This window comes from Lutjanus erythropterus, chromosome 19 (genome assembly GCF_056507025.1).
Source record: "Lutjanus erythropterus isolate fLutEry1 chromosome 19, fLutEry1.hap2, whole genome shotgun sequence".
Lineage (NCBI taxonomy): Eukaryota > Metazoa > Chordata > Actinopteri > Lutjaniformes > Lutjanidae > Lutjanus > Lutjanus erythropterus.
The window spans coordinates 6,577,150-6,592,308 of record NC_139335.1 but is presented as its reverse complement, the minus strand read 5'-3'; the positions used below and the strand labels follow the sequence as shown (position 1 = coordinate 6,592,308).

At 41.1% G+C, this 15,159-nt stretch overlaps 1 long non-coding RNA gene across 1 annotated transcript; it reads left to right on the top strand.

Annotated features, from left to right (window-relative positions):
- The first annotated feature begins 324 nt into the window (after positions 1-324).
- On the top strand, positions 325-2,397 carry LOC146309180 (uncharacterized). The gene is made up of 3 exons (XR_014772401.1): positions 325-403; positions 532-691; positions 1,930-2,397. It is a non-coding gene; the product is annotated as an uncharacterized LOC146309180 (long non-coding RNA).
- Positions 2,398-15,159: the final 12,762 nt, after the last annotated feature.

Below are 15,159 nucleotides of genomic sequence, written 5' to 3'. Positions count from 1 at the left end.
GTTCATGTTTTCATGGAAAATCGTTGTAACCACTTTGCATGTTATGTCACATGTGCAGTCAAATCAGCCTCATTGCACGCACTTTTCAGTGCAATGAGCTGATAACAGTTGCATGCTCTGTGAAATATTTACCAGCTGATTACACAGACACACTTATCAGCCAAGAGGAGGATACTGTACAGATAGTTTAGTGAAGATGTTTCAGGGTAGCTGAGTTTTGTCACCCATGAACATGGCTTGAAATTTACTCTCTGTTTACAAGTTGTCTTTTTTTCTGCGACTGAGCAGCAGAGCTCCAGGGTAATTGTTGTTTAACTCTTTAGTCTTCCAATCTGCAGAATGACAGGAGTGAGAAATCGCGGCCTCGCTTCCTCACTGCTGCGGGGCTGGCTAATATACCCAGGTATCATAATGAATGTGGTGATGTGGTGTGTAATGTGTGTGTGTGATTCATGTGTGCATTCCCTCAGTCTGCCTTGCCTGCAGCGAGCTGGTTGTGGCTTCACTCGGTCTTGACTTCTCTCCCTCCAGGCTCCCAAATGATGGGCTGACCTTTCCACCTCGGCCAGGACTGCAGCGTCACTCACAGCGTGAGCTGAGAACTCATCTCCTCGCTAAACACTTCACATCGCTCTCCACTCTGCCTTCCTCCTCCACTTGCATCTGATTTGAATCGTGCTTTACAAGAAAGGTCAGAATTCTATATTCTTGGAATACATCATATTTGCAATATTTATTGCCTGGGCTTTGACTTCTGAAGCACCCAGCCATTAACTTCTGTCATTAGTGGTGTAAGATATTCAAGATTATAATTTGGCACTTTATAATGTAGTTGAGAGTAAGTACTCTGTAGTTACAGAGTAATAGGAGAACACTACATACCTTATGTTTTTTGTGTAATTGTTGAATAAAAACTCCCTATGTAATTAAAGATATAGGTTTATATGTATATTGTTCAAGGCACTGGTAGACCTGCAGCTCCAGTGTTCTGTGAAGTAAAATTACTGTTTTTGCCAAAGGAGTCTGGTTGCTTTAAAGACAGTGACATTTGGCTTACGGTTTCCTGCTGGAAAAGACTGTCTGAAAGTAGGGTAAAGCTACGAAAATATTTTAAATATAGCATACACTTAAACTGGTTTTTGATTTTTTTTAGTTGGGTGTTTTTTTCAGGTGACTAAAATACATTTTGCTGCTGACCCTGTCCACAGCAGTAGATCACTTAGCTTCCTACGCCGGTGCTCCTGCTGTTTCTCCAAATTGGGGGTGTGTCGACCTCCATCTACTGCAGACTGGCTGTGGATAAGAACCCCACTTTAAAAAAAATAAATAAATTGTAGCTATCCCTTTAAGGATTTTTCAGTGTTTTTTTTCTTTATAAAGACTGAATAAAAAGACTAGCAGCATGTCAAAAGTTTAAAATAAGTTTTCTGTTGCTTCCCTGCCTTCATCCTTCATATTGTTTCAAGGTCATGTGTGTATTGTCTGTTGATGAGTGATGAGTGTGAGTCGTATGATGACCTATAGGTGGTCCGAAATCTGTCAGGTTGTAACATCTGTCAGGTGTTACCAGTGTTTTGATTTTTGGTGTGAAGGTTAATTGTCTTAATTAGCATGTGTGTGAAGAGCAGAACACACAAAAAAAACATTATCGAACTGTTATTTTAGTCCTGAGAGTGTGAAAGCTATCAAGTGTTTTTGAAACCTCACACTCATCAGAGTTAATTCAACATTTTATGATCCCTCTGATAAGCTATGAATAAACAGCTCTGGTAAATAACTGTTTCTGAGAAGAAGAATTAGTATTCAGAACTGAGCAATGTAAATATTTCTTTGTTTGAGAAATATTTGGTGTGGAAAAGTGAGGATTTTTTGTGTGTTGCTCTCACTTTGTGTTTGTTCTCCTTCTCTCCCTCTTCTTGTCTGACCCAGGGGAAGTCCCAGGGTGGTTTCCTTCATCCAGGAATTGAAGACAAGCGCCTGTCAAACCCTCAGCTGGAGTCCAGCAGAGGCTCTCTGTTGGCCTGGTCCTGCTCCCAGCATGACGGGGCTGCAGCGGCGAGACCACAGAGGAATATTCTGTCCTGGGGGAGGGGGATCAAGCTTCTGTGGAATAGACAAGTTCCCCAAAGGAATGAAATGAGGAGTGTTAAGAGTGACTTGCTACGTCTCCCATTTTGTCTGCATCTATCACAATAAGCCTACTCATATCTTGTTCAAGATGGTGCGTGCAGGAAAGGGGTTATTGAAGTGCACCAGCAATGCTGTGGAAATTTTAAACTATGATCTCAGAAGGAACAGTTTGACTTATTGGTTTTCTTGCTGAGAGTCACATGAAAAGATCAATACCACCCTCATGTCTGTACAGTAAATATGAAGCTACCAGCAGCAGCCACTTAGTTTAGTTTCGCACAAAGACTAGAAGGAGGAAGGAGGAAACAGCTACTGTAAAAAAAAAAAAAAAAAAAAAAACATCTACCAGCATTAGCAGCATTATCATGTTTGTTTAATCTGTACAGAAATTGACATGTAAAAACTATAGGTCACTATTTTTTCATATTTTTGTTTCCCCACCCACCTCGTCCAACTCCTGCACAACAACACACACTACAGAAAATATAGTAATAAAAAAATAAAATAAAAAGTGGAATACAGTGAAAGCCAATATAATAATATAAACAATGGGGTGAGAAAGTAGACGACCAGTACAAAAAAAAGTGGAAAAGAAAAACAAACTTTTTCAAATATGTTCATGAACATAGAAAATCTGAGTAACTGTTACAATGTCACCAACTCCTTACTGATCAGCAACGGAAAAGACAATTGAAAGTTCAAGGTGAAATAACCAGTAGCTCCCATTACACATGTGGAAATAAATTGTGAAAGATTTTGTATATTTGTACAACTTATACGAATAACACCTCAGGACGGCAGTATGACATTATTATACAGCATTTGAGCCTCCCAGAGAAAAATGGCTGATTGATTCATGCATTTTCCGTTTATCTTGTATGACGCAATATTTTACTTGGTATGATGTTATGATTGAAACAATATTCCGATTTCAATGACTAATTTGATCTGAAAATGGTTTTAACTTCAGGTTAAAGTTCCTTATAAAGTTTCTTATAGTCATACTCAACTTTGACTATAAGAACTTTAACAACTTTATTTGCTTTGTTTTGTGTTGTTGTGTTGCCCCTGTCCTTAAATATTGTCCTTACAAACACAATGAAAGTGAAATTACTGTAATTCATGCAAAATGATGAATGCTTCCCCTTGTACTGATATTAATATTAAAACCACTAAGTTATAAGGTAATAATTGCATCCCTCTTTTAGCTCAGCAGCAACAAAACTGCACAAGAACACCAAAGGTCAAGGCTCTATATAAGGGAAGCAGATGCATAATGAAATCACCACATATTTCACTGTGAGCCCATTGAGCCTGCAGGAGGAAATCAGGAGGTGTGTGTGTGTGTGTGTGTGTGTGTATGTGTGTGTGTGTGTGTGTGTGTGTGTCTGTTGGGGATAGAAGCAATAAAGCCGCTGGTAAAGCATCTTCTCATCAGCAAAGAGAGACTATTAAAAGCAAATGTAAACTCTATCTACATATCTATCCATCGAGAAAATAACTTACAAATAAAATAGGAATCCTTGTTTTCAACACTGCACTTTTAGAAATAAACGTGCTAACTAGAACCATAAAGAACCATAGGAGAATCCCTTTTATATTCCAAGGGTTTGATCTAGAATCCATACAAAGGATTTTACTAAAAACCCCTTTATAATCCAAGGTTTTTATGTAGAACCTATCCAAGGGATTTTACGGAGAACCCTTTTATATTCCAATATTTTTATCTAGAACACATCCAGGGGGTTCTAGATGAAAGTGGTTCTCCTAGTCTTGCTAAGAACCTTTAATGAACCTCTCCTTCAAAAAAGTTTTTTTTTAGAGGCAAATGATTCTGAGCAGAACCTCTGTCTTACTTCCTTTCTTTCTAAGAGTGAATATGACATGTAAACCTCTGTGGGTTCCTTACAGTGCGATGTCATATGGAGTCATCCTCACTCCTCACCCCTCTCCCCCCCATCTACCCTCTCTCTCACTGCCAGTCACCCCTGGGCCCTCCGACCTCTGAACTCCGAACCCCAGCCAGCTCACATACCCCACCCTGCAGCTCCCGTCTCACAGCACAGACCATCCACACAGCATTTCCCATTACGCAATAAGTATGTATTTATGTATATGGAGTCTTCTCGATGAATCATGGCCGCCAACGTGGAGGGAATTTCTGATGAACCCTGATGAAGATCCTGTCCCTTAAGCTCCCGTGTCACACTGCAGGCCTGTCTCCCAGCTCAGTTATATATCATATAGCCATCAGGGAGGAGAGAGTAAAGTACAAAACATCATTAATATGAAAATCATTAATATGGATCTGGGAGCAGTGAGAGCACATCCTGAAATAATGAGAAACCCATGATTAGTAATGCTGTATCTCCTCATTTGAGCACACATTTATTATTAATCATTTAAAAATAAGTGTGGGGAAACACTGTGTATATGTTAACAATATTTAAAGATTAGAAGCTTGCTGAGTAAAGTCCAACAGTTATGATGCTAATTTTAGAGGAGGGAAAATTCACAGATGACCAGTATGGTGGCTGATATAGTGGATTTTTGAGCTGGAATAAAATTATACCTTTTCTATGTAGATTGCGCACCAATTTTGCCCCAGCATGACTAAGCAAACATATTCAGAAGGCTGTTTTCTAAAAGATGCTTCAAGGAATTGTGATTGCATTGATTTTGGAGGCCCCTGTGGACAAAAACCATAATAACCACAAAATATCATGTCAAAAATAAAATTATCTAAATAAATACCTTACATTAATACTAAATATGATTAAATTGTTGACCCTAATAGAATGCTTTATGTTCATCATTGGGTTTATTGTTTGTCCAACTATAAGTGGTAATTATACACACTTAAATACTTAATTACTTAACATTCAAACTTCAGGTAAACTGACATGAACTTATTATCACACACCATCTTGGTCACCGGCATCACCACCTACAATCCCCAAATATTTTTTAGTGGTCACAGTATTGACAGGTTAGCTAGCAAAGTAATGATTTCTATGTAGCAGTTGGTCTGTGTAGCTAACATTAGCGGCTGGTCTGTGTAGCTAACAATAGCGGCTGGTCTGTGTAGCTAACATCAGTGGTTAGTGTGTGTAGCTAACATTAGCGGTTAGTCTGTGTAGCCAACATTAGCCGTTGGTCTGTGCAGCTAACATCAGCGGTTGGCCTGTGTAGCTAACATTAGCCATTAGTCTGTGTAGCTAACATTAGCAGTTGGTCTGTGTAGCTAACATTAGCTGTTGGTCTGTGTAGCTAACATTAGCAGTTAGTCTGTGTAGCTAACGTTAGTGGTTTGTCTGTGTAGCTAACATTAGTGGTTGGTCTGTGTAGCTAACATTAGCAGTTAGTCTGTGTAGCTACCATTAGCATTTGGTCTGGATTGTTAATTGTTAAGTGGTTTGTCTTTCCTGTAAATATTTCTTTGACTTAGATGCTGAGTTTTTGGATGAAGACTGTATTTTCAAAACATGGCAGTATCTTGCTAATAAAACCCATTTTTAGGAAACGTATCTGTAATCTGATTATATTTTTTTGTAACTGTAATGGATTACAGTTGCCTTTCTTTTGTATTTTAATTACATAATCCTGTTACATGTAATCCATTACTCCGCAGGCCTGTTGTCTGGGCTCCAGTCAGCAGTCTGCACAGTAACTGCTGACCTTGACCTTGTATGTGTCTTTTTATGATTCATATTTCTGCCTAATCTTTTCCTCTAAGATGTTTTTTTTTTCTTGGCTTGACTGAGTGTATTTTCCAGTGAAATCTTCCATGACTGAGCTGACCACCTGACAACACACCTGGATCCAAAAAACGGTCCAAATTTCTCCTGTGAGATTAAAAGAGAGAGAGAGAAAGAGAGAGTGAAAGCAAGACGGAGCGGGAGAGAAAGACGGAGAGAGTGAGAGGTGGAGTGCAAAGGGGAGCAACCCAAAAAGCAGTGGTACCCTCCCTCCTCCCTCCATACAGCATGGCAGTTAATTTAAATTCTGCAAGGAGACAACCCATAAATCACCTCCATTCTGACTAATGGCTTCTGCAACTGAGGGAAAACTCTCGCCTCTCTACCTGGAGACATTCTGCACTGCAAAAAAATATAGGCTACACTTGGTTTGTGTGTATGTGTGTATATATATATATATACTATATATAAGAGTGCTTCACTCAGACAGACAGTTTTTTAAAGAGTCAGCAGCACGACTAACCCCGCCACGTGAGCAGCTTTCACTGGAGGCAGAAATCCCCCCGTGTCGGTCCATAATTAGCCCCCATAACTGCAACCGTCTGATGTCAGAAGTGTGTGACACAAAACTAACCTTGGACTGGTTTCCAAAAAATCACCCTGGGTTAGCGCACATGCACGGCTCTCACCCAGATTTGTGAGTCATGTGAGTCATAAAAGCTTCTGTATATTTCTAAGTGGTAGTACCTCAGGGATTTTACAAAGTTTGTGTCTGATTGTTTCTCAGCGAGTGTTTTCTTTGTGTCGGGGTGTGTGTAGTATTATTCAAACATTCCTTTTTCAAGGAAAGCAAAACTGTGGAATTATTTAAAGTCTAGCAGTGAGTACAAGTGACAGTCTCTTGCAATATTAACATGGATACTTTTATTACATTTGACAAAAAGATACAGCTACAGTAAGATTTTATGACGGTCTTACCATACAAACAGCGACATTATATCTTGCTGGAACGTCACATGTAACATTGTGGCAACCTGCCAACCTGCAACACTTTTTGATGAAGATGTGACACCGTCACTCTCTTAGTTTGGGCTGGATATCAGTACAGCCATAACATCGGCGGGAAATTGCACGCAGTGTCGCTACTAATGCAGGGTTGTTGCCAGAATGTTGCTGCAACATAACATTTTAAGTGTAATGTTGCGGTTACGTTGCTACGACATACCCAATAAATTGTCCCGTTAAAGCAATGTTGCAGCAATGTTATTATATAAAGTAGGGACAGGACATGTCATACAGGGAGCGTCGAAGAGTCATTGTAAAATACCACGGAATACATTTTATGTTGCAGCAACATAACTAACAGGAACGTTGCAGCTGTAATGTTGCAGTAGCATCATTAGAACGTCACAAATGAAACGTGACATTCATGATGTTGGAGGGATATTCTGTGTTTGTAGGGTAACATAATCCCTAATCTATATAACAAGAAAACTTTTTGATTTAAATGTATTGAAAACATATTTTCATAATCAGCTCCTTGTTATGAGTATTGGGTTCCTACATGAAAACACTACCTTTAGCCAAACTGCGATTGGTGCAGGAAGACAGCCTAAGAGAGCGAGCCAGAGAGAAAGGTCTGGCTGGAGGTAACATCACTGCAACATTTTCACATTACATTAGAGCAGATAAAGACAAAGTTTAATCCATTCCCCATGTGTGCTTTTGTGTTTTACATTTTTTGAAAGATTACAAAAGAACTCATTAAACACTGGGCATTGTTCGTCTTACAGTCCTGTGCACATCGCTTCGACACGCAGAGAAATACAAAGCTTGACAGGCCTGCAGCACCCGAGTGCTGGACAGTTGCAGTTTGAAGGGTCAGTTGCACTAAAAAATTGACAAATTGCAAAAAAATGGCAATAATAGTATACTGTTGCTATAAAGAAATGTTTTCAGGGGCTTGAAGGGCAGTTGCTTTACAAGTGGGGCATTAGGCATCAGATTTGCAAAACCAGGCCACCCATTTTTTTTTTTTTATTCCTCTTTACAGTGTAGCCATAGATGTACAGGAAATTATCACTGGATTAATGTGATACTGAAGAAAACTTAAAAACATGAACTCTAAAGTTTAATGAGTACATTTTTTTCCATAATTTATAAGTGTATTTATGGATGTTTATTTTGCAATGATCATCAGAGAGATAATTATATCCTTGGAAAGTCTAAATCACACTGAATATAACAAAAAGTGCATTATGTACACGTGCATTCTGATTGAACTCTGAGTGTTGACGTGTGCTCTGTACAGTGATGTCCCACAGTGATGTCAGGGGGATCCTGACCAGGCTGCAGCAGACAGGGTGGGTTGGGGACAGACTCCTTGCTGAGGGCACCCGGTTGCTTGTTTGTTTTTTTTAGTTGGTTCACAGTTTCCTGTCAGCAAGGCCCTTCGCCCTGGGATGAGACATGTTACCTCAGGGCCCCGTTTGCTTCTCCATTGCCCCCTCATGACCTGTCACTACTGATTTGGGTAATACGAGTACAGTGGCATGACTGATACAAACCATGCACTTAAGTTTTACCAAATACATTTGTCTTATGATCTCTCTAGATATCTCGTGCACACAGATATAAAATAATCTCGCTTTGTGGCAATCCACTACTTGTACTGAAAGTGTGTGTGCTTGTGTGTGAAGTGTATTTCTTTTACTTTTCCAACAGTATTAAATATTAACCAAAGATTCAGAGTTTGGGATCTGATTTATTTATAGCGTTTTGCTAACAAATATTAGTTCCTCATTTCTTTATAAATAACATCTTCCTTCCATTTATTGTTCACTAGTGCAGTTCGTGCCTGGAAAGTGTGCCCGTTTGGAGCAGGCAGTGGTCGCAGCATTCTCAAGAACTGCTCATCTGATTGACTGTACACTCAACACTGCTCGGTTCTGCGCCAAATTTGATGCAGATTGCCTCGAATGAATGAATGAATGTCAGATGAATGGTTCTCGAGGTTCTCAAAAGGACAGTCATACACACAGACAGACATAGAAACCCTCCTTTATAGTTAGATTATCACACTACAGCACCACCAATCGGCCAAAAGGCACCAAATTTGTCATGGTCACTCATGGTCACACAAGAGATGTGACAGAGATGTTCTGCGCCAAATATGATCAAAATTTGTAGGAGGAGTCTGATTTGGACAAAATTCAAAATTCAGAACAAATGGTGTCCTATTCTTACTTCCTAAACTGGGCTCTGTCCAACTTCAGCTCTTGAAACTCTGGTGCTCTCAAACTATGTTACTCACCCTTTTCCACACACGTGTTGGCTTGGCTTGGCTTGATTTGACTCGGCATGTCAGTCCAGCATGTCAGGGGTTTGCATTGCCAATACAACAGGGCTACCAGCTTGAAAGGCATGTCTTTTAACTGAAGACAAGAGCTGCTGTAAAACAGTGGTTAAACACTTCCTTTCCTATAAATTCTTCACAATAAGAGGCCCCTGTTATTTTGTCAGTGAAAAGCTTTTATTATGAAGCAGCAAAATCAGGAAATGTTGGGTTTCTTTAACAGTACCTTCACACAAGGCCTATACAGATGAAAGCAAACATCAAACAATAAAATAAAGCAGTACAAGCAGCAACAAATAGTACTTTACCTTGTGCCGGCATTTTCTCATTGAAATACTTCTAGCCAAACTGCAATTGAAATAATGTGCCTCCAAAGTGCTGAAGCAGAAGAGTCCCCGGCGTTTCAGCTTGTAAAAAGTTCTTTGGTGGGCACAGGGCTTATGACTAAAAATTTACAATTTATGTTTGTTGATACAGTGCCACCATCTGGAGAACTTGCAACAAATTCAACACTGTACTCCCTTTGGTCCTCAGCAATACACCAGCAATACACCCCCAAGTGAGAAGTCAATAACATGAGGAGCTCTTGAGATATGCAAAGGACGTACAGACATACAGACAGACAGAGATTTCTTCCTTATTGTTGTACTGTTGTTATACCTTCCCAGTTGTAACGACCAGTTATTGCTCAGTGACGAAGTGAGGTCAAAAGTTAAAAAAAAAAGCCATTACAAAAATCACAGCAAATACCGCATACAGACAAACACATGCCATTTTGTCAGACCCACAGATCCATTGAGAGACCAGAGAAAGATTAAAGAGTGTGCTTTTCCGCTCTGTAATCTGTCACTCTCTGTGGGCATTTAGTCTATACACTCCAGATGAAATGGGGCTATCGCTTGTGCGGTGACCTGGAGTAACCGGCTTCAGCCAGCTTCGCCTTTTATTCCTTCCCAGTAACACGGATGACCTCCAGTTGTGATTGGGGCCTCTGATCCCCCCCGTGGGTCATACATGTGTTTTAAAACTCAGCGACATGCTTTTCTTCCTCCACCTTCCCACCTCCTGCCTCCCATTTCCACCCCCCCCCCACACCCCTTCACTTCTGAGGTTGCCTGGACAGCCGCTGTTTCCTGTTGGGATCTGACAGAGCTTTAGAGGAGGGTTGAAGCTCTGGGGCGTGACACAGATCGACGGGCCGAGGGAGAGTTCCAGTCCTCTGGACCAAAAGAGTCACGGCTTCCCCTCTCGCTTCTGCGTCCAGCTGTGGAGGACAGATATGAGCCTCTGGCTTTAAGGCCCCACCCACTGTCGCCAACATCCAAATGCCCTCGCTGCAGCCGGAAACAGCTGGGCTATGTGGGACACCCAAATGACTGTAGCGGCTACAGTGGGCTCGCTGCAATGATCCCGTGCACCGCTCACCCATCCCACTGACTAATAATGACTATGATCAATCATATGTGAGACTTCACTGCAAGAATATCACACGAGATAAGCGCTGAGGTATGAACCCCTACCAGCCAGGCAGGTGTTGAGTTGTTCTGTCCCGAGGAAGGAAAAGACGAAGGGTCTCTCGGACAGCTCACCAGGCCAGGTCATTCTTCACGTGTGACTCTTAGCACGAGGATTTCTCTCATCATGAAAACCCCTTTTCTTTTTTGCTAAATTTTATCCGATTGGACATGAGTTTCCTCTTGTGAGTTTTCTCTCTGCTCTCTGAAGCCCCAGCCCTGTAATCCAATCTCATTAGCCCTATGAATGGAAGTCTCTCTGTGTGAATCCATTAAGAAGGTTTCCCTGTGGCTCCCTCTCTGTAATCTCTCTAACCCTGTGGGATTAATCACCAACAGAGAACAGAAATCGATCCATTTAATCACTAAAAGATGTGACAAAAACGCTGTAACTCGAGGATATGGTGGAAAATTATTGGCCAATTGAAATTCATTGAAGAGAGAGGAAAGAGAAACAGCGAGGCGGAAGTAAGACTTATAGAAAAAGTACTCTGTAACACCTTAATGAGGCAATCATTCCACTTATTTGTGCAACGAATTTGCACATACGCTCTTAGAAATCAGGGTTCCACAAAGGTTCTCTCTGAAGGGCTGCGGTTCAACCCAGAACCATTGCCTTCTTACGAACCCTTTGCTTTGTAAAAGGTTCTTTGCAAGACGAAGAACCTTTTTTATCCAAAAGACTATTATGTACTACATTCAAACCTTGGAATATAAAAGAACCTCCTCGGTGTTTTCTAGACAGAACTATCGGAATATTAAAAGGTTCTTGCTGGAAACCCCATGGTGGGGTCTAGCTAGAACCCCAGAATATAAAAATGTCCTTGCTAGATAAAACTCTTGGAATATAAAAAGGCTCTCAGTAGAACCCTCTGAGTTTGTTTCAGGTAAGACCCTTGGAATATGAAAAGTTCTTGATATAACACCCTTGGTGGGTTTTAGATTGTACCCCTGAAATATATATAGCTTCTCTGCAGAACCCTATGAGTGTGTTTTAGTAGAACCTTGGAATATAAAAAGGTTATTGGTAGAACACCCTGGGTGTGTTCTTTTTGCCACTGTTAGAAGGTGGAAAGGTTCTTGATAGAAACTCCTTTATGTTGGGTTCTACATAGAATTCTCTGAATGGGCTCCAAGTGGAACCTTTATATAAGGTTCTAACAGGAACCAAAAATGATTCTCCTATGGGGACAAGCCAAAGAACCCTTTATGGTCCTGTTAGCACCTTTATTTCTAAGAGTGCAGTGAGAGTTATTTGCTCAGGAAACTCGCAGTGTAGAAAGTAAAACACAAAACAAATCAATGATTAAGAGAAAAAGAGCCCAGACAATGAGTTTGACCAAGACGATCCCGTCATGTATCACAAACAAAGACTTTCCTGTGCAGGTACGTCACGTTTAGTGTTTGTGTGTCTGCATGTTCAGCTGAGGTGTGCGTTCGAGAAATGAGGCCAGGGTCCGCTGAGAAGCTCTGTAACGTTTAAGGTTTGATGATGCCTCCATGAGCCCATAATGAGAAGGAATGAGGGTCGCCCGGCGACGTTAACCCGCTAATAAAATCTGCCTCCCTTTAAAGGGTGTTAGAAAACCACAATTACCCCCCTGACATTTTTTTACTGCATGATTTATGAACTGAATATTGCATCTCCCTCTCTAACCCTGATTCTGGCTGTGGAGTAATAAAGGGAAGTTAAGGGGCGGTATTGATCAGCCTAAAAGTAGTCTTTGATTTGCCACAGACCTGCGGATGAATGGAGGAGAGAAGAGGAGAAAAGAGAGGAAGAGAGCGCAGCTATTGATGAGTTTTTCTCTCCCACGGCCCTCCACCACGCAGCCGCAGGCCGTCTGGACACCCGCCACGTGTGAACAAGCTTTCAGCTCACATCATCTTCTCCACTTCCACCTATAATTGGCCATATGTGTCACCAGCGCCCTGCTGCTGCTGCTGCCGCTGCTGCTGGAGGGAAGGAAAGGGAGATCACAGCTTTGACAAGGTGATTGTTGGATGGCTCTTGCTTTGAGATGTCAGGTAAGCCTTATCTTGCCACACACTTCTCAACCCTTGAGGCCCTCGACCACTTCAATTAGTAGCAACCTCTTGTGTAACGGCAGCCTCAGTGGCATGACTTAGTCACAATGAGCCCCAATGCGAGCTATTATGACAGGCCCTGGTGCACATTAGTGATTTGACATTAAACATCAACATACATATTACCCAACAATCACCATTGCATATCTATTCTGAAATATAAACAAAATAATGCTAGATTTTTATAATTAAATTATAGTTTGAATAAGAATATAATATAGTTATAGATTGTTTCCAAATGTTTTACCAAAAAAAGAAAGAAAAAGAAGAAAACCATGACGGAAATGGGTTTGCTTTTTTGAGGGCATGTATAGCAAATGGAACCATTTTAAATTAAGTTCTTGTTTTGACTCAGGTGTATGTATTTCCAAGGTGGCAGTCTGAATAAGAGGTAAGATGTACCTTTATTGGTCTCCTGTAGGGAAAATTCAATTTGACTACAGCAGCACAGGGGAAAAAATAGCAGCACACAGGGAAAATGTGGTAAAAAAAATGTCTTAAATAAAATAAGATAAAATAGGAATATTGTAGACAATAAATAGATCTGTCACTTGCAACCCTTGGACTGATTTTGAGACAGCGGGCACAGAGATGTAACAGGCGCTCCACTAAGAACACACTCAGATTATAAGAGATAGCGTCTCTTTGTGAGGGTTTTCAGTCTCTTTGTGGTCTTTTTTTTATCTCTTTGAGGTAATTTTATGTCTCCTTATGTAGGTCCTTGGTGTCTCTTCATCATTTTGTGCAGCTTTGTCGTATTTTTGTGTCTGTGTGATACTTTTTGTGGTCGTTGTCATTTGTTTTGTGTCTCTTTGTAGTCAAACAATGACTTTTGTAAAGAAATATTAACAGTCATTTCAAATGGATGATCTCACCTTGGGGTCTCCTGACATCTTTGGCCCCTGGGCCTGTGCCATCAGATTGTCGGAGGGCCCCTCACCCCACTGGGCCCCAGTGCAACCACACTACCTGCACTGTCTACATTTATTGGACAGTCCACCTGATTTAAATGGCTCTTTAACAGCTCTGGCAGTAAAGTTGTTGTTAAAGAAAACACGCTGAGGGTTTAAACTTTAAGCACTTGTCCTTCACATGTAGTCCGGACATAATGAGATATTTATACCGTCTCAAGAGAATAATTTTAGTAGCTCTGCTGCGGACAGAAAATGTACAGTAGATCATCAGTAGGCCAACTACTGAATAAGCTGAATACATAATGCCCCAAAGCGGCCCATGGCATGTGGCATTCAATGAGCATTCATTAACCTTTACTGCAGCTGCAGCAGTTACCTGCATTAAGTAAGGCACTCAGGTTCAGACAGGTTATCAGATAAATACCACTGGATAGACAAACACAGCTGAAACAAACACAAAACACATGCCATACATGCAATCAGTGGCTTCTTGAATTTTATTTTTAGTCTCTGAATATCATTGTCAGTGAAATTGGCAGTGAATGCGTCAGTGACACCAGAGAGGGAGAGAAGGGGGGAAAGGTCAGAGATTGGATAAGGGTTTGTCCCTCTTCCCCTCGTCTAAATGGCAAATGTCACGGCAGCCAGCAGAGAGGCCGCTGCAGAGTGCAAGAGGAGGGCGAGTGGAGGGGCGGGTAAAATGAGTAGGCAGAGCAAGACGAGGGCGGGGAGGGGAGGAGAAGCTGGATAAGTGGGGAAGACGTGAAATGCTGCTGAGATGCTACCGGGCAGATGCTAAGTGGCGATGGAGTGATGGTGATTGTGCCAAGCAGAATAGCAGAGCAGCCAGCTGGAGGCAGCTGGGGGTTTTGCCATGGGGGAGTTAGGAGGTGAAATACATGTGAAGAAATGACATGCACATACAGAAGGCTTAATGTGGTTTTCCTCAGGAGGACCACTGGTGTCATTTATACAACATGCATATAAACTACATTCATTCTTTAGAGTTGTCGAAATTGTCGATTTAAAGGGATAGTTCTAAATATTTGGTGTAGGCCTGTATGAGGCACTCATCAATAGTTAGTGTTTTACCTACAGTAGCTGGAGGTCAGCATGTCCCCAGCAAAGGAAGCAAAACAATGTTCTGCTACTAAAGGTCAGCATCAAAATGTATTTTAGCATCTTAAAAAAGGTCCAGCTAAAAATAAATAGTATCAGTTTAAGAGTATGCTATAAAGAGAATGTTTTCATGAAGTTTCCTGATGGGAAACTGCTGTTGTAGAAGCTGAATATCGCTCTCTCCAAACCAACCAAACTCCATAGGCGAAATCATTAATTTTACGCAGCAGAACGTGGAAGTTGCTGGTCTACCGCTGCCTTGATTGGTTAGTTTGTCTGTATTATTGAGTGACTTAAGTGAATCTGAACTATTCAACGTCACAGAGTAACACAAACTAACT